The sequence below is a fragment of the Vulpes lagopus genome, chromosome 6 (assembly GCF_018345385.1).
Source record: "Vulpes lagopus strain Blue_001 chromosome 6, ASM1834538v1, whole genome shotgun sequence".
NCBI classification, from domain to species: domain Eukaryota; kingdom Metazoa; phylum Chordata; class Mammalia; order Carnivora; family Canidae; genus Vulpes; species Vulpes lagopus.
Genome location: NC_054829.1, coordinates 62479081 through 62496735, shown reverse-complemented (window position 1 = coordinate 62496735; position 17655 = coordinate 62479081). Strand labels below are relative to the sequence as shown.

Below are 17655 nucleotides of genomic sequence, written 5' to 3'. Positions count from 1 at the left end.
TTTTCAAGATTGCTTTGGCATTTCAAGGTATTTTGTGGTTCCATACAAATTTTAGGATTGTTTTAGTTCTGTGAAAAATGCTTTTCATATTTTGATAGGGATTGCATTAAATCTGTAGATTGCTTTGGGTAGTATAAACATTTTAACAATATTAGTTTTTCCAAAAAAATTAATTTTTCCAATCCATGTGCATTGAATGTCTTTCCATTTTTTTGTGTCATCTTCAATTTCTATTAACAATGTTTTATAGTTTTCATAGTACAGGTCTTTTACCTCTTGTTAAGTTTGGTCCTAGATATTTGATTATTTTGGTTCAACTGTAAATGGAATTGTTTTCTTAATTTCTCTCTCTGATGCTTCATTATTAGTGTATAGAAATGCAATGGAATTTATTTATTTATTTATTTATTTATTTATTTATTTATTTATTTATTTATTTATTTATAGTAGGCTCTACACCCTATCTACAGACTGAGCCAGCCAAGGGCCCCAGAAATGCAATGGATTCTGTACATTGATTTTTGTATCCTCTGACCTTACTGAATTCATTTATCAGTTCTAGGAGTTTCTTGATGGAGTTGTTCAGGTTTTCTCCATATAGTATCATGTCATCTGCTAATAGTGGAAGTTTCACTTCTTCCCTACCTATTTGGATGCCTTTTATTATTTCCTCTTGTCTGAATGCTATGGCTAGGACTTCTGGTATTATGTGGAATAAAAGTGGTGAGAATCTTATTCATGATCTTAGGGGAAAAGCTCAATTTTCCCTCATTGAGTATGTTAGCTGTGGGTTTTTCATGTAAGGCCTTAATTATGTTGTGGTATATTCCCTCTAAACCTACTTTGTTGAGAGTTTTTATCATGAATGGATGTTGTACCTTGTCAAATGCTTTTTCTGGATCTATTGACATGATCATATGGTTTTTATCCTTTCTCTTATTGATATATCATGTTGATTGATCTGAGAATATTGAAACTTATTTCTAATTCTTGATTTACTCATTTAAGAAAAGAATGCATATAAAGTTACACAAAGTCCAGAAATTAGACTTTTCTATATCAGCCTATAGTGTTTCCCAAACACTTGGTATTTAGAACCTCTTGGAGTCTTCAGACAGATTCTTAGGGGTCAAAGGATTTTCTACAGGATTTTTAAAAGAAATTGTTTTTATTGTGATGTTTATCTTAAAATACTGAAATAAGCAGAGTCCGACACATTGAAATAAATTACTAATAAATAAATTCAGCTCATAACTAAGCATTACCAGGAGATTCCAATGTGAATTTGCATTTACAGTTACCATTTCATCTTACTGATCTTTTTAAAAAATTTTTAAAATTTATTTATTCATGAAAGACAGAGAGAGGGAGAGGCAGACACACAGGCAGAGGGAGAAGCAGGCCCCACACAGGAGGCCTGATGTGGGACTAGATCCCGGGACTCAAGGATCACACCCTGAGCCAAAGGCAGGTGCTCAACCACTGAGCCACCCAGGCATCCCATCTTACTGATCTCAGGGACCATCAATGTGACAGTGTACATAAGTGGCTGATATTTGGTTGTTGTGTCCTACGAGCTAAATGATAGCAAAGGCCAGTGCCTGCCACTATACTTATGCTGTCTATGAAGGCAAAGTTTCTCTTTCCTAGTGATAATATAAATAGCATTTTCGATGACCAAGATTTTAGTTTCTTATATCTTTAACAAATCAATATTTTGATTTCGCATCATGAAAATGACATGCCACTGACTAATGTACTATTTTGTAGAGGCTAATGGGAATTGAACAGAGGCAGACTAATGTATTTGCACCAACTGAAAGCCAAATGCTTTCAGGGCATTCTATACAAATAAAGATTTAATGGTCATTTGAATATTCTAAATTGAAAACAGAGTGGAAGCAATAATAATAAAATCTGATTTATGATCAATTTTGAAATGGTGTAAATGAGATACTAATTGCCTCTGTGAAACTCTGCATTCTCAAGCCTCATTCATGGCAAACAGTGCTGAGCCTGTTTGAAAAACCACAAGGCCTGTGATGCCTGTGTCAGACTTGTTTTGCTATAGGAACCTGTCTGCCTTGTTTTGGGAGTGAGAGGGCATTTCTGACTATACAGATTCTCTGTTGATTCTTTTCTATCTTGCCAACAATTGTTGAAATATTAGCCAACATAGTCCCAAGCAGATATAAAACAAAACATTATGAGAGGCCTAGTTCTGTCTTTATCTTCAACAGTCTATGAGCTTAGGAATGAAACAAAACAATAATATTAAGAATATATTTCTAATAATTAAAACTAACTTTGGATATTCTGTTTCATATTTTAGCAAAATTTGATTATATATATAGTGCTGATTTCAATTATATTGTTATGCTAACTCCATGTTGAAATAAATAATACAGCTTTACAGAGTCATCAATATATTGGCATTCCAGGATCTTTCACTAGCAGGGTGTAAACTATGAGGCCTGATTTTCTTGAACTACTTTATTTCATATACTGTCAATGCCCATCTACTGTATACTGTGTCCTGATTTTATAGATGTTAAAATAAGAAAAAAAATGTATGTTCCAGTTTCTGTAGAATTTTGTTGTAAACAAAGGTTGTTTTTTTCAGAACATACTTATGTGTGTGGGGGGTGTGTGTGTGGATCCCTGGGTGGCTCAGCGGTTTGGCGCCTGCCTTTGGCTCAGGACCCGATCCTGAGGTCCTGGGATCAAGTCCCGAGTCGGGCTCCCTGCATGGGGCCTGCTTCTCCCTCTGCCTGTCTCTGCCTCTCTCTATCGTGAATAAATAAATTAAAAAAAAAATACGTGTATTAGTATTCTCTGCAATTGTCACCACACAGAAGCAGACTAAGAATAGAACTGAATGGTGATTTAGTGTCAGCCAAATACATCATCTACTGCAATAAATTAATGTTATGAATGTGATTTGTATTGATTTGTAGTTTTATATTTAATTTGTAAATCTGCTTTGGTTTTAGAGTTTATAACAGCTGTAAGAAAAAGGAGTTTATACCCAGTTTTATGTTTGGACATATTAAAACAACAACATAGAAGTAATTTCAGCAATACTAGGGGTCTAGAGAGAATTTATTGCTTCAAAAGGGATCAAGCATAAATTGCCTGAGAAATTCTGGTCTAGCTCTTTAACAGCACATTGTTCACAGCACCATGACATCTGAAAATTTAAAGCCATTATAAAGATTTTTTTTCTCCCAAATGATTTGATCTCGTCAAGATTCAACTTTTTGTTATGTACACATAATCATTTTTTTCTTTTTTTAGAGTATAAAGTGTTTAAACGTGGTCTTCCTGCAGCACAGCTTGACTGAAGGAATTGGTAGAGAGACCTCAAGTTCATGACCCTTGAACTCTGACCATCTTACCAACTATAGATTCTCATAACCACATATCCATTAATAAACTGGTTGTAAGGTTTCTAAAGAGAGCAAGGACATGAAAGGGTTTTGATATATCTCTTCAAATCATACAAATGATCATCCATCTACTATTCTTTAATAGCTTTGAAATTAGAAATGGCTTATTGGAAAGCCAAGCCATTAGAAGAAATACATCAAAGCATATTTTATTTGTAATTGGACAATTTAACTCAACAGGCATCTCGTTTTTGCCTAATTTTTTTTGAGGGGGAGAACACAGTGTTTCTATGACTTTCCAAAAGCTGGGAAAGGATTAGAATAATAAACAAAGGGAAAGATGGGTTTGCCAATAATCTCTGGAGGTTCTTTCTTCTTTATTTTTGTCTCCGCAATACCAGAAGCTTTCATATGGTTTCACACTACTTTAAGTACATCATAAAATTGGATACCAATTTAAAAACTTCTCAACATTACCGATCTTTCTCAGGTTTTCACTTCAAAATATTGCGTCATATTTTTCAGAGAAAGGGTGGGACGCCCATAGGCAGGAGAAAAAAGAAGCAAAACCCCCCTTATTATAAAGATGCCACGCTCCTTATTAAGGATGCCATCTTAACGCAGTGCAGGCAGACCTATGCCCTTCATTCCACTTCGGCGTAGGGACAACTGTGACCACTTCAGTACCGGAGGCTTTCACCTTTGGCCGTCATTTCCCAACACGCCAGGCTGTGCCTGGAGCAGTATGCTTTCTGCGGTGGTTAAAACGGAAGATACCTAACACCAACATTCCAGTGTTCGCTGCAAGTAGGTGTGCCCTGCGTGCCGGTACCCTAACAGGGCTGGGTTAGGGTGCAGGAAGCAGAAGGAAGCACAGCAAGGACTGTCCATGCAACTCCCAGCGCGTGTAATTCCTCGAATCCACCTTTCAGGCCAGACAAGCGCCCTTAACCGCGCTCTTCAGCGTTCCGGCGGCGGGAGGCCTGGATCCACCCACGAAGCCCTCGGAGGAACACCTGTGAGGGGCGGGGCCGCCCATCCGGGCCCCTCCGACCCCGCCGCACCCCGGCCCGGGCCCTGCAGGTGCTCACGGAGCCCGGGCCGCCTACAGGGGGTGCTCCGCGTGCCGAGCGCGTCGTCAGCTTGTCGCAGGCATCTCCTGGAGGGCGGGCGCTGAGCTTACTACTGCCGCTGGCGTGCGACCCGGTGTCACGGGCGCAATGTCGGCGACGTGACATACTTCGCCGGAGGACGCGTGCTCGACCCCGCGCCCAAGTGGCTCAGCAGGTCGGCCTGTTCGCAAGCCCTCGGTGACCTCAGTCGCTCGGCCCGTCCCCGCTTCGCACCGCGGCAGGCCGAACGCCCGCCCGTCTGCCCCTGCTCGCCCGGCCCTCGAGGCGCCCCGCGCACCGAGCCGGACGCCCTGCACGCCGCTCCCGGCATGCTCCGCGGGGACAGCGCGACGGCCACAGGACCCACGCTCCCACGCCCGGGGCCCGCGAACGGCCCCTTACCCAAGGTGCTCCGGGCGCGGCGCTCATTTGCATGTCCTACCCGACAGGTAAAGTCGACAGGTCAGTCGCGGCCTAGCCGGCACAACACCACACGTGCGAGCCTGGTGGGTGGCCCCGCGTCATCGCATTTGCCCCAACTTCCCGTGGTCAGCGAGGGCGGCGCACACTTCGGTCACCGTAAGTAAGAGAGGCGAGAAGCCGCCGTGCCTTATATACGCGCTGGGCGGAGTCCGTAGCGTGCTCGCTTCGGCAGCACATATACTAAAATTGGAACGATACAGAGAAGATTAGCATGGCCCCTGCGCAAGGATGACACGCAAATTCGTGAAGCGTTCCATATTTTTGTGCAGCTCCCCAGCCATCTGATTTCCTCTGCAGATTAACCCCGAGGAGATGGTACCCACCTAAGTATATGAATAATAAAATTGTGACATTCCGCTAGGAAGATACTCCTCCGGAACAGTCCAAGACGTGAGCAAAGCTGAGTTGCCCTTGGAAGTTTATGTGCAACTGTCTACATACCTCGGAAATAAACCATCAGTTTGAGTTTCCGTATAGAATTTAAAAATTATGAAGTCCCAATAGTTCATTTTTGCTTTTGTTTCTCTTGCCTTCATGGATGTATCTTGCAAGAAGTTGCTGTGGCCAAGTTCAAAAAGGGTCGCCTGTGTTCTCCTCTAGGATTTTGATGGAATCTTGTCTCACGTTTAGATCTTTCATCCATTTTGAGTTTATCTTTGTGTATGGTGAAAGAGAGTGGTCCAGTTTCATTCTTCTGCATGTGGGTGTCCAATTTTCCCAGCACCATTTATTGAAGAGACTGTCTTCCAATGGATAGTCTTTCCTGCTTTGTCGAATATTAGTTCACCATAAAGTTCAGGGTCCACTTCTGGGTTCTCTATTCTGTTCCATTGATCTATGTGTCTGTTTTTGTGCCAGTACCACACTGTCTTGATGACCAATAGATAAGAAGCTTCTGCACAGCAAAAGATACAGTCAACAAAACTAAAAGACAACCTACAGAATGGCAGAAGATATTTGCAAATGACATATCAGATAAAAGGCTAGTTTCCAAAATCTATAAAGAACTTATTAAACTCAACACCAAAGAAACAAACAATCCAATCATGAAATGGGCAAAGACATGAAGAGAAATCTCACAGAGGAAGACATAGACATGACCAACAAGCACATGGGAAAACACTCCACATCACTTGCCATCAGGGAAATACAAATCAAAACCACAATGAGATCCCACCTCACACCAGTGAGAATGGGGAAAATTAACAAGACAGGAAACCACAAATGTTGGACAGGATGTGGAGAAAGGGGAACCCTCTTACACTGTTGGTGGGAATGTGAACTGGTGCAGCCACTCTGGAAAACTGTGTGGAGGTTCCTCAAAGAGTTAAAAATAGACCTGCCCTACGACCCAGCAATTGCACCGTTGGGGATTTACCCCAAAGATTCAGATGCAATGAAACGCCGGGACACCTGCACCCCAATGTTTCTAGCAGCAATGTCCACAATAGCCAAACTGTGGAAGGAGCCTCGGTGTCCATCGAAAGATGAATGGATAAAGAAGATGTGGTTTATGTATACAATGGAATATTACTCAGACATTAGAAATGACAAATACCCACCATTTGCTTCGACGTGGATGGAACTGGAGGGTATTATGCTGAGTGAAGTAAGTCAATCGGAGAAGGACAAACATTATATGGTCTCATTCATTTGGGGAATATAAAAAATAGTGACAGGGAATAAAGAGGAAAGGAGAAAAAAATGAGTGGGAAATATCAGGAAGGGAGACAGAAAATAAAGACTCCTAACTCTGGGAAACGAACTAGGGGTGGTGGAAGGGGAGGAGGGCGGGGTTGGGGTGACTGGGTGACGGGCACTGAGGGGGGCACTTGACGGGATGAGCACTGGGTGTTATTCTATATGTTGGCAAATTGAACACCAATAAAAATAAATTTATAAATTAAAAAAAATTTAAAAATTACGAAATCGACTTAATGTATGATCTTGTCTCCCTCAACAACACAAACTGCAGAGGGGCCAGGAGTATAGGCTCTGTTGGGTAGTAGAAGACTAGCACATGAATTGGTCCATGAATCCTTGCAAAATCACTTCTAAATTACTAAATCGCTAAAGGAATGAATCTGCTAAAGGAAGTAAGCAACATTAGTGCCCATTTCTGGAGCTGACGTTTGACGTTCTTTGGCCGTTTCAGGCCTGAGTGAATGCGCTCTGTCACTTGGAGCTGCGTTGGAACAGAGACTGTCACCAAGGAGCGGTTTCGCGGGACGAGATCAGTGTCGGCGGCCTGTGGATCCCGGAGCTCCGGGACCAAGTGACCTGGCTAAGAGCGGCGGGCCCATCGGATCTGCTTTCTCGAGGCTTTCTGAGGCCGCTCTCGTATGCCCGTTTTCACCTGGTCCCTCAGGAGCACTCTGACACGTGCCTAAATCAGACGGATTCTCTGTGATGGAAATTTTGAGAGGAACGTTAACTGCCCAAACCAATACCAGATTTGAACCAACCAGAACACGCGTTCAGATGCGGCTACCAGGGCTGCCTAGGAACTTAATAAGAGTCATGTGACCGGCGAGGTCAGGTATCAGGTCGCAGCCAGAAGATTCCCTGGAAGGCCAGGAGGACCTCGCAGCTGTGCTAGGCTCGTAGCTGCTAGCGTGAATGCGTAATCCAACTCAGAACATTTAAACACACAAACTAACAAACTCAGAACAGACTTTCATAACAATCTTTCCAGAAACCAGTTTTGCTGCTAACTCATAACCGGGGTGAGATGGCTGGGGAGCTGCACAAAAATATGGAACGCTTCACGAATTTGCGTGTCATCCTTGCGCAGGGGCCATGCTAATCTTCTCTGTATCGTTCCAATTTTAGTATATGTGCTGCCGAAGCGAGCACGCTACGGACTCCGCCCAGCGCGTATATAAGGCACGGCGGCTTCTCGCCTCTCTTACTTACGGTGACCGAAGTGTGCGCCGCCCTCGCTGACCACGGGAAGTTGGGGCAAATGCGATGACGCGGGGCCACCCACCAGGCTCGCACGTGTGGTGTTGTGCCGGCTAGGCCGCGACTGACCTGTCGACTTTACCTGTCGGGTAGGACATGCAAATGAGCGCCGCGCCCGGAGCACCTTGGGTAAGGGGCCGTTCGCGGGCCCCGGGCGTGGGAGCGTGGGTCCTGTGGCCGTCGCGCTGGTCCCCGCGGAGCATGCCGGGAGCGGCGTGCAGGGCGTCCGGCTCGGTGCGCGGGGCGCCTCGAGGGCCGGGCGAGCGGGGGCTGACGGGCGGGCAGACGGGCGGGCAGACGGGCGGGCGTTCGGCCTGCCGCGGTGCGAAGCGGGGACGGGCGGGCTCTGTGAGTGCCTGCACGTGTCTCAGGGTGTCCCTTGATGGAAAGCCTGATCCGTGGGACAGTACTACGGCACTGACATTTAACACTTTAGATTTCCTGACTGTTGTTGTTCCTGTTACACGGTTGCCCTGGGGTCTTGGTATCAGAACCGAGAGCGCTGCGTTGGCCTCCGCGCTCAGCGAGAGTCCGCGTGAGCGTCTGTCTCCCTCTCCCTCTGCCCTCAGGCCAGTGCTCTTGCTCTATCTAAAATAAATCTTAAAAAAATAAAAAATAAATATCACTTTGGGTCCCCAAAAAGGGACTAGATCGATGCATTAGACTATAACAAAATGTTGACTTACTTGCGTGCTAAGTATACAAGATTGTTCTCAGCTCATCAAATTTTTTAATGAGAATAAACGAGTTTTATTTTTTATATTCTGGAACATTTTGACTTTATTACCGAACATGTTGTCATAACAATTCCGATTATCTACGTTAGCCGTGGAATAAAACAATGTCTGTCCCTCTTTAGTGGTGTATAAAACTGGTGTATCTTGCAATCAATGGCATTTCGGATCCAAATCGATGTTGTATCTCATTTTTCGGAGAAGGAAGCTGAGGCCGAGGTAAGTGTGCAGTGATAGCTCTGGGCACTGCTCGCGCTGGCTCTGTCCTCTGAGACCCAAGCTGCTGCCCTTTGTACTGTTCCACTTGTAGTATTAGTAGGTTATACTGTTTGCAGTAGGTTACAAAAAAAAAAAAAAAGAGGAAATCCTGCTATTTTACAACCACAGTTTTGATTTCTCATTTGACTGCAACAGTAGTACACACTGTCAAATGGAAAGTCTACCTATTCTTTTTCTTTTTCTTCCCAGAAAGAGAATATTCAGTAATAGGACACAACCGAAACAGGCCAAAACCGCAAGTCATTTTCTCTTCAGGAATTCGGCTCCAATTAAAAATAAGAAACTCAACCAGGATTTTCACATCCTCCGGGGTAAGGAGCAGATGAGTCACCCAGAACCGCAGCGTCGATGCCGGGCCTTACTTGGTGCACCCCCTGGGGACCGGCCCAGGCTGCAGGTGGCGATCCCCACGGGCTTCCTAAGCGCGGGGGCCAGAGCCCCCCCTGGAGGTTCTGACTTAACTGTCCTCCGTTTCTCTGTCTTTGTGCTCTGGGAGCTCTCAGCCGTCACTGGTCTGCTTCAGGTATCAGCAGCCTTCTCTCTGGCCCTCGTCTCCTTTCTTCTCCACTGGACACACTCCGCACAGGTGAGGCTTGTGTGAGTTCCCACCAGGCCCCTTCCTTCGCCTTCCTTCCTTTGGTGGCTCTTCCTCCTTCCTTCGTGTTGCCCTCGTTGAGCGCCCAGTGACTCCTGCACGTCTCACCTAGAAAGAACTCCAAGGGTTTTTCAAAACTCACCAGTCCTGAGTTTTATTTCTTCAGGGCTCTGCTAGTGAACCCCACAAAGTCAAACCTACTAGAGCCCTGTTTCCCAGGCTTGCCTGGCGATAGATTCCTAGACCTACCTTCTCGCAGTGTGCAGAGGATTAGCCTGGGTCGAGGCACTAAAAGGATGATCCCGCGCATCTCCCAGATGACTTACCTGTGTTTTACAGGCTACTTTAAATGAAATGAGAAAGTCACTGTGGTAAGGCTGATGTGAGATATTTTTATGCATAGATTCCTTTCACAGCAACCATTTCCTTTAATTTGCAACAGATAACCTCCTGTTCTGTTTCACTGAAGGGGAAAAAAAAAAGAGAGAGAGAGAGACTATCAGAGACAAGCTTCCTTAATTTTTTTTCCTTACTACAAATTCACCTAAATACACATGCTTCTCTATTTCCTGTCTTCTGTTTCAGGAGAGGGGTATCCCTTGTATGGGAAAAACTTGTGCCCAAGTGGACAACTTTATTTTCTAGAACCCAGAGAATACCCTCCAGGGTTACCTGATTCCAATTCTGTGGACACTTTGTAAATTATAAATAACTGACAGTGGTGCAAAATAGTTCTTCTTTATAGACGTACAAAATTTGTCCTGGCCAGTAGAGATTCAGTAGACTTCTCTCCATCACTGTGGAAGAAGTTAGTTTTGCTTCCATTTGCACATTCATTTCAACATTCCTTTACTTCATACAGATTTGTGATTTTTAATTTTTCTTTGAGATGGTTACAACGTCTACCTTTATCGATTAATATATTCAATAAAACCTTTAATCCGTGTTCATTTTATATCTGTATGAAAGTCATGGTTTTTACCTTTTTTACAAAAAAATTGTCTTTCCCACCTTTTTCCTTTTTCCTATCTGTAATTTCTGGATGCCCTTCTGTGCTCCAGGTATTTTAAGAACCAGTTGCCTCAGACTCATGTTGAACAGTGTCACCATCTGGGTCCTGTCAATACTGCAGGCTTGTAACATAGGCACACAGGAACCCTGCCAAGTGTGGGCACTTTTTTTTTGTCTTAAAGTTAAACTCTTCGGGTGGGGGGGGCATATTAATCTCTTTATAAGGACTGAAAAAGGAGCTTCTGGCAAACTCTTCACCACACTGTGCTGGGATGGGTCTAGAGTGTCCGCTGGATGACACTTCCTGGGTTCCTCTGTTTTTGTTTTTGTTTTTTTTTTTAATTTTTAAAAATTTAAATTTTTATTTAAATTCCATTAATTAGCATATAATGTATTATTCATTTCAGAGGTGGAGGTCAGTGATTCATCAGTCTTACAGAATACCCAGTGCTCATTACATCATGTGCTCTTCTTAATTCCTCTTTGAATTCTGACATTTTCAATATTCTTGTGTCTGTATAGGCCAAGTGATTCAATTGCCTGGTCTTGCACACAAATCAGTTACAAGGATGAGCTATTTGTAACACATTTCTAGTCATTAAAACTCAAATGTAGAACATTCCTTTAAATGGCAGGGTTAAAAAAATCACCTTCCACACCGTGCACTTTGGGAGGATGTCTGTAGCATATAGAGCTGTGAAATTTGGCCTTGCAGGTTTGTTATTTTGATCAGTTTTAAATTAATATATGTTATATATATGTATATATATTGTAAATAGTCTTTTAACAGTTTGTATGCCTTCTACTGAGCTGCCCAGTTGGATTCACCTAACAGAACCAGATACAGGGACCCTCTGGTGGCTCAGTGGTTGAGCATCTGCCTTCTGCCCAGGGTGTGATCCTGGATCCTGAATCCTGGATCTTGGAGACCTGGGATGGAGCCCCACGTCGGGCTCCCTGCATGGAGCCTGCTTCTCCCTCTGCCTGTGTCTCTGCCTCTCTCTGTGTGTCTCTCATGAATAAATAAATTTTTAAAACCTTAAAAAAAAAAAAAGCCAGATACACTTTTCACCATGTAAGTACAGCTCGTGGGTTACTTAAAAACTGAAAAACATCTTTTTTGGGGGGGCTCTCAAAAATGACAGTAGCTAAAAAAAAAAAAAAAAAATGACAGTAGCTTTTTGCCAACTCTCTGTTTTTCCCAATTTTAATATTGTTCTCTGTTAATTTTTTGGTTAGTCTTTGTTTTATTTACAGCAGTAAGTCATAGCCCACTGCTGCTAACAGTGATTGTTATTTAATATTACAGTCTGACCATTTGGTGAGCTCTCTGCATGGATTAAGGATTTGTAGAGATCTAGTCTCTGTTGGTGAGACATAACAGAGAAACTAGTTTGTTAGTTTTGTTTTCATATTCATCTGTTTGGGCTCAAATCAATTAAGAATGTTGTGTTCCACCAGGAAGAAAAAGAGCTCTCTGATAATCTGAACCAGTAAATTTTTTTTGTGCTTCTGTGTTTACTCTTGACTGACAACTGGAATTTTAGAATTAGAGCTCTAAACTCTGTATCTTTGTGAATGTGGTCTTTCCCTCTCATTGTATGAATGTGTAATGGTTTCCTAAATCTAGATGGTATTAACAAATTAGATTATAAAATCTCAGGACGCCTGGGTGGCTCAGTGGTTGAGCGCCTGCCTTTGGCCCAGTGAGTGATCCTGGAGTCCCTGGATGGAGTCCCACATCGGGCTCCTGCATGGAGCCTGCTTCTCCCTCTGCCTATGTCTCTGCCTCTCTGTGTCTCTCATGAATAAATAAGTGAAATCTTAAAAAAAAAAAAAAATATATATATATATATATATATATATATATATATATATATATAATCTTCTAAATTAAAGGAGCCTTGTTCTGATTGGCTTAGGAGATAAGTGCATATATAAATATAATTCTGTAATTCTCAGGAAATAAGGAAACGGAATTTAAAAAGTGCTAAATTTAAGAAGTATTTTAAAAGAAACCAGTTCAGAAACATCTTAAAAATTTAAGTTCACATAATTTAGGTAAATCTTAATGCAAACTGGTTTAATAATTTGATTTAATAAAAACAGCTAGGTTTTCTGTGATTTATCAATGTTATATGTAATACAAATGTACACTTATTATACTTGGGTATGTTTTTCTATATATATATATATATATATATATATATATATATATATACAGGTTTACTGATCAAATAAATTATCATTACTTCTACTTAGTGCTTGCTTATAAAAAATGTAAATTTCTGTTTGACCAAATTGATCCCTATTCTGATGACTTTATTTCATTAGTAATTGTGTTCTGGAATATGTCAACCTACAGATAGATTTCTAAGATCTAAGTAACTTAAAATCTTGGATTAGTATTAAATTGGGTTAATTAATGGAAGTCATTGGATACCTACATTGTTTCTAAATAAGATTTAATGCTAAAGTATTATTAAGCATAATTTAAAATTTATATACCTTTGTTTCTAACTTCTATATACTATCAAAAGATGGTACCTTTGGGTCATGTTCATGTTCACTTTTGCCACATTGAGAAGTTGTGTAGAGGATATTATAAACTGTAGAAAGTTGTGTTATATGAATTTATGAACTCTGGTAGGCTGATAAAATATTGGGGTGTGACAATTTACATTATTCATCACTCAGTTTTCTCTGCAAAATGGAATTAGTTGGTTAAAAGTTAAAATTATTATAAATGGTGGAGACTACATTGAGAAGGAATAGTTTCAGAGAAATATCACTGTGTATGTGCTTCTATTTTTTCAAGAAAAATACTAGTTTTGTCCTAAAGCAGCAGCAAAAAGTGTTTCATAATATTACCTTATTTTTCTTTTAATCTCTCTACTATCTGTATTAAGTTCTCCTCTTTCATTCCTGATTTTGATCGTTTTCTGTCTTATTTTCTTGATCTGTCTGGAATTTTATCAGTTTTATTGTTATCTTACAAAAAAACACCGCAGTTTTTGGATTCATTTTTTTTTCCTATTGCTCATTCATTTCTATGCCATTGATTTTTGCTGTTTAGAGTTTCCTTCCTTCTATTTACTTTAGGTTTAATTTGCTCTTCTTTCCCCATTTTTTTTAGTGGAAATTTAGATGATTAATTTTAGACTTTTCTTTTTTTCCAATAGAAGCTTTTAAAGCCATAAATTTGCCTCTAGGCAATTTTAGCTGTACCTCACAAATTTTAATGTGTTTATGTTTTCAAGTATAAACACATATTTTCAAATATAGTTCAAAATATTTACTTTTACTTTTTTTGGTCCCATGTATTATTTAGATGTTTATTTTTAGTTTCCAAATATTTGTATTTTGCAGATATTCTTTGTAGATTTTTCTTTCTAGAAAAATAGATTTTCTAGAAAAAGTATATTTTCTTTCTAGATATTTCTAGATTTTCTTTGCGCTCTTTTTCTAATTCTCTTACAGTATGATTTCAATTATTTTAAATTTATTTTAAAAATTTATTAAGACTTGTTTTATAGCCCTAATGAATGTTTCATGTGCATATAAAAAGAATGTGCAGTTGTTGGCTGGAGTGTTCTATAAATGTTAATAGGTCAGGTTAGTTGATAATGCTCAAATCATGTACATCCTTACTGATTCTTCCATCATTTATTGAGAGAGGGCTGATGAAATGTCCAGCTGTAATTGTGGAGTTCTGTACTGGCCTTTCAGTTCCAACAGTTTGTGCTTCAGAGTTTGGTTCTGATACCCAGCTGCATGAAGCCTTTATATTTCACACGTCCTTATCCACACTGTGGTTTCCTTCCCCCAACTGATTTTGTTTATTCACACAAGCTGAAGGTTTTTGTTTTCCCAGGAAATTTAAGCTTCAGTTCCACCAGAAAAACTGAGGCTACCTCATTGTAATATTTGACAATGTAAGCTGCAAGCAAAACATTTATCAATCAAATTTTCCCCACAGATTTATTTCTAAGAGGGGAAAAAAATATCTTTTTCGTTACTTGTATGTTTTGGGTATCATGGAAAGATTCCTGGGTCTGATGGTCAGAGTCAAATTCCAGCTCCCTGCCTTGGACACACCTTCTGTGAAAGAAAAAATAGCAATATCTGTCCTACATGCTCCTGTGGATTGACAGGAGGCTCTGTGAGGAATGCTCAGGAAAGTGCCTTGTGTGTTGCAAAGCTCTGCAAGTGTGTAAATTGCTGTTGTCACTATGAGAAACTTTTTCAACTTTAAGGCTTGCAGTGATTGTACATTTTTAGTCATTAATTCAAGAAGAACATTTGGGTATTTGCTGCCTCAGAGGCTTTCACTCATCCTGAAGGGCACCTACCTACAACTCTTAAACTGAAAGAAATACAATCCAATATCGATTGTCTGTTACCTTGGAAACTAGCACCATTTCAAAACACTGGAAAGAAGGCAGACAGTCTCTCCTCTGCTCTCCTGCCCGCTGCTCCCTTGCAGTCTATTCAATAAATTTCTATCTCCTTTAAAAACAAAACAAAACAAAAATAAAATAAAATACTGGAAACAATGTAACTGGGAGGAAAAGCACACTTGGGACCAAACACCTGTTTTTTCCCCCCCAAAGCTTAAAATACTAGGCACCTATTTAGCATTTCCTAATCATTTTTTAAACTTTAAAGTTGTATATATTTGGGTTGTGTTTGTTAAATACACAATGAAAATGAGACAGATAAGATCTGTTGTCACTTTGGGAAAGTTAATGATAATAATGAGTGATGTGGAGCATCATATGCCTGCTGGCTATCTGTATGTCTTCTTTGGAAAATTGTCTATTCAGATCCTCTGCCCATTTTTAAACTGGATTGCTTTTTTTTCTTTGCTGTTGTATTTATGAATCCCTTATATATTTTGGATATTAACCCTCTATTGGATATATGGTTTGCTAATATTCTCTCTCATTCAGTAGGTCGTCTGTTCATTTTGTTCGTGATTTCCTTTGCTGTGCAGAAGCTTTTTAGTTTGAGGTAGTCCCACCTGTTTATTTTTGCTTCTGTTCCCTTTGTTTTTGGAATCAGATCCAAAAATTCATCTTTTAGACTGATGTCAAATAGCTTATTGCCTGTGTTTTCTTCTAAGAGTTTTATGGTATCAGGTCCTACATTCCAGTCTTTAATCCAATTGAGTTCATTTTTGTGTCTGGGTAAGACAGTGGTCTAGTTTCATTTTTTTGCTTGTACCTGTCCTGTTTTCCCAGCATCATTTATTGAAGAGACTGTACATTCTTGCCTCCTTTGTTACAAATTAATTGATCATATATGCATGGGTTTATTTCTGGGTTCTCTATTCTGTTCTCTTTATCTGTCTATTTTTATGCCAATATCATACTGTTTTGATTACGATAGCTATGTAATATAGTTCGAAATGAGGGAGCATACTAATGTCTCTGAATTTGTTCTTTTCTGTCAAGATAGCTTTGGGTATTTGGGGTCTTTTGTAGTTCCATGCAAGTTTTAGGATTGTTCTGTTTCTGTGAAAAATGACATTGGAATTTTGATACAAATTACGAGGTATTTGTATTTTGCTTTGGGTAATATGGATATTTTAATAACAGTAATTTTTCTAATTTATGAGTTTGGAATACCCTTCTATTTCTTTGCCTCTTCTACAGTTTCTTTCATCAGTGACTTTTAGTTTTCAGTGTACAGGTCTTTGATCCCTTGGTTAAATTTATTCCTAGGTATTTTATTCTTTTTGATGCAGTTGTAAATACAGTTGTTTTCTTGATTTCTTTCTGATAGTTTGTTGTTAGTGATAGAAGTGCAACTGATTTCTAATATTGATTTTGTACCCTGCTCCTTTACTGAAGTTATTTTTTAGTTTTAACAATTTTTCTTTTTGGTGGAGTCTTCAGGGTTTTCCGTATATAATGATCCTGTCATCCACAAATAATGACAATCTTTCTTTCTATTTTGGATGCCTTTTGTTTGTTTGTTTTTTCTTTTTACCTAATTGCCCTGTCAAGGACTTCCAATACTCTGTAGAATAAAAGTGGGGAGAGTGGGCATCTTTGTCTTATTCCTGATCTTAGAGGAAAAACTTTCAGCTTTTCACTAGTGGGTATGGTGTTAGCTGTGGGCTTGTCATACATCACTTTTATTATGCGGCAGTAAATTCTCTCTATATCCACTTTGTTAAGGACTTTTAATCATAAATGGATGTTGAATTTTGTCATATGCTTTTTCTGCATCTAATGAGATGACTTTTATCCTCCATTTTGTTAATGCAGTGTATCATGTTGATTGATTTGTGGATGTTGAACCATCTTTGCATCCCTGAAATAAATCTCACGTGGTCATAGTTTGATCCTTTTAATGCATTATTGAATTTGGTTTGCTAATATTTTGCTGAGGATGTTTGCATCTAAATTCACCAGGAATATTAGTCTGTAACTTTCTCTTTTTGTGATGCACTTACCTGGATTTGGTATCAGAGTAATGCTGGCCTTGTAAAATGGGTTTGGGAGTGTTCCCTCTTCTTCAACGTTTTGTAAGAGTTTGAGAGGGATGGATATTAAATCTTCTTTGAATGTTTGGTAGAATTCACCAGTGAAGTTGTCTGGTCCTGTATTTTTGTTTGTTGAGAAGTTTTTGATTACTTACTCAGTCTCCTTACTAGTACTTGATCTATTCAGAGTTTCTATGTCTTCCTGATTCATTCTTGGAAGATTATACAATTCTAAGAATGTATGTACTCCTTCTACGTTGTCCAATTTGTTGACATATAATTGTTCATAATAGTTTCTTATGATCCCTTATATTTCTCTGGTATCAGTTGTAACTTCTCTTTTATTTCTTTTCTTTTTTTTCTCATTAAACTTCTGTTTTAATGGGTCTCAGAATTCTATGACAGGTTTTTGGTCAAGTTGTTTCCATTAAAAAATACTGATTTTAAAAACTAATAACTTAAAACTGCCACACACACACACACACACACACACACACACACCCCAAATGGTCCACTAAACATTCTCCTTTCCTTCCAAAGGTTTTACAATGCATTGTTATCATTAACCAGTCCTTTACTATTAAACTTAAATGGT

General features: G+C 40.0%; 2 non-coding genes across 2 annotated transcripts; one reads left to right on the top strand and one right to left on the bottom strand.

The window, feature by feature from the left end:
- The first annotated feature begins 5140 nt into the window (after positions 1-5140).
- LOC121493949 lies at positions 5141-5247 on the top strand. The gene has a single exon (XR_005988599.1). It is a non-coding gene; the product is annotated as a U6 spliceosomal RNA (small nuclear RNA).
- A 2486-nt stretch (positions 5248-7733) lies between these two features.
- On the bottom strand, positions 7734-7840 carry LOC121493948. Its single transcript, XR_005988598.1, has one exon. It is a non-coding gene; the product is annotated as a U6 spliceosomal RNA (small nuclear RNA).
- Positions 7841-17655: the final 9815 nt, after the last annotated feature.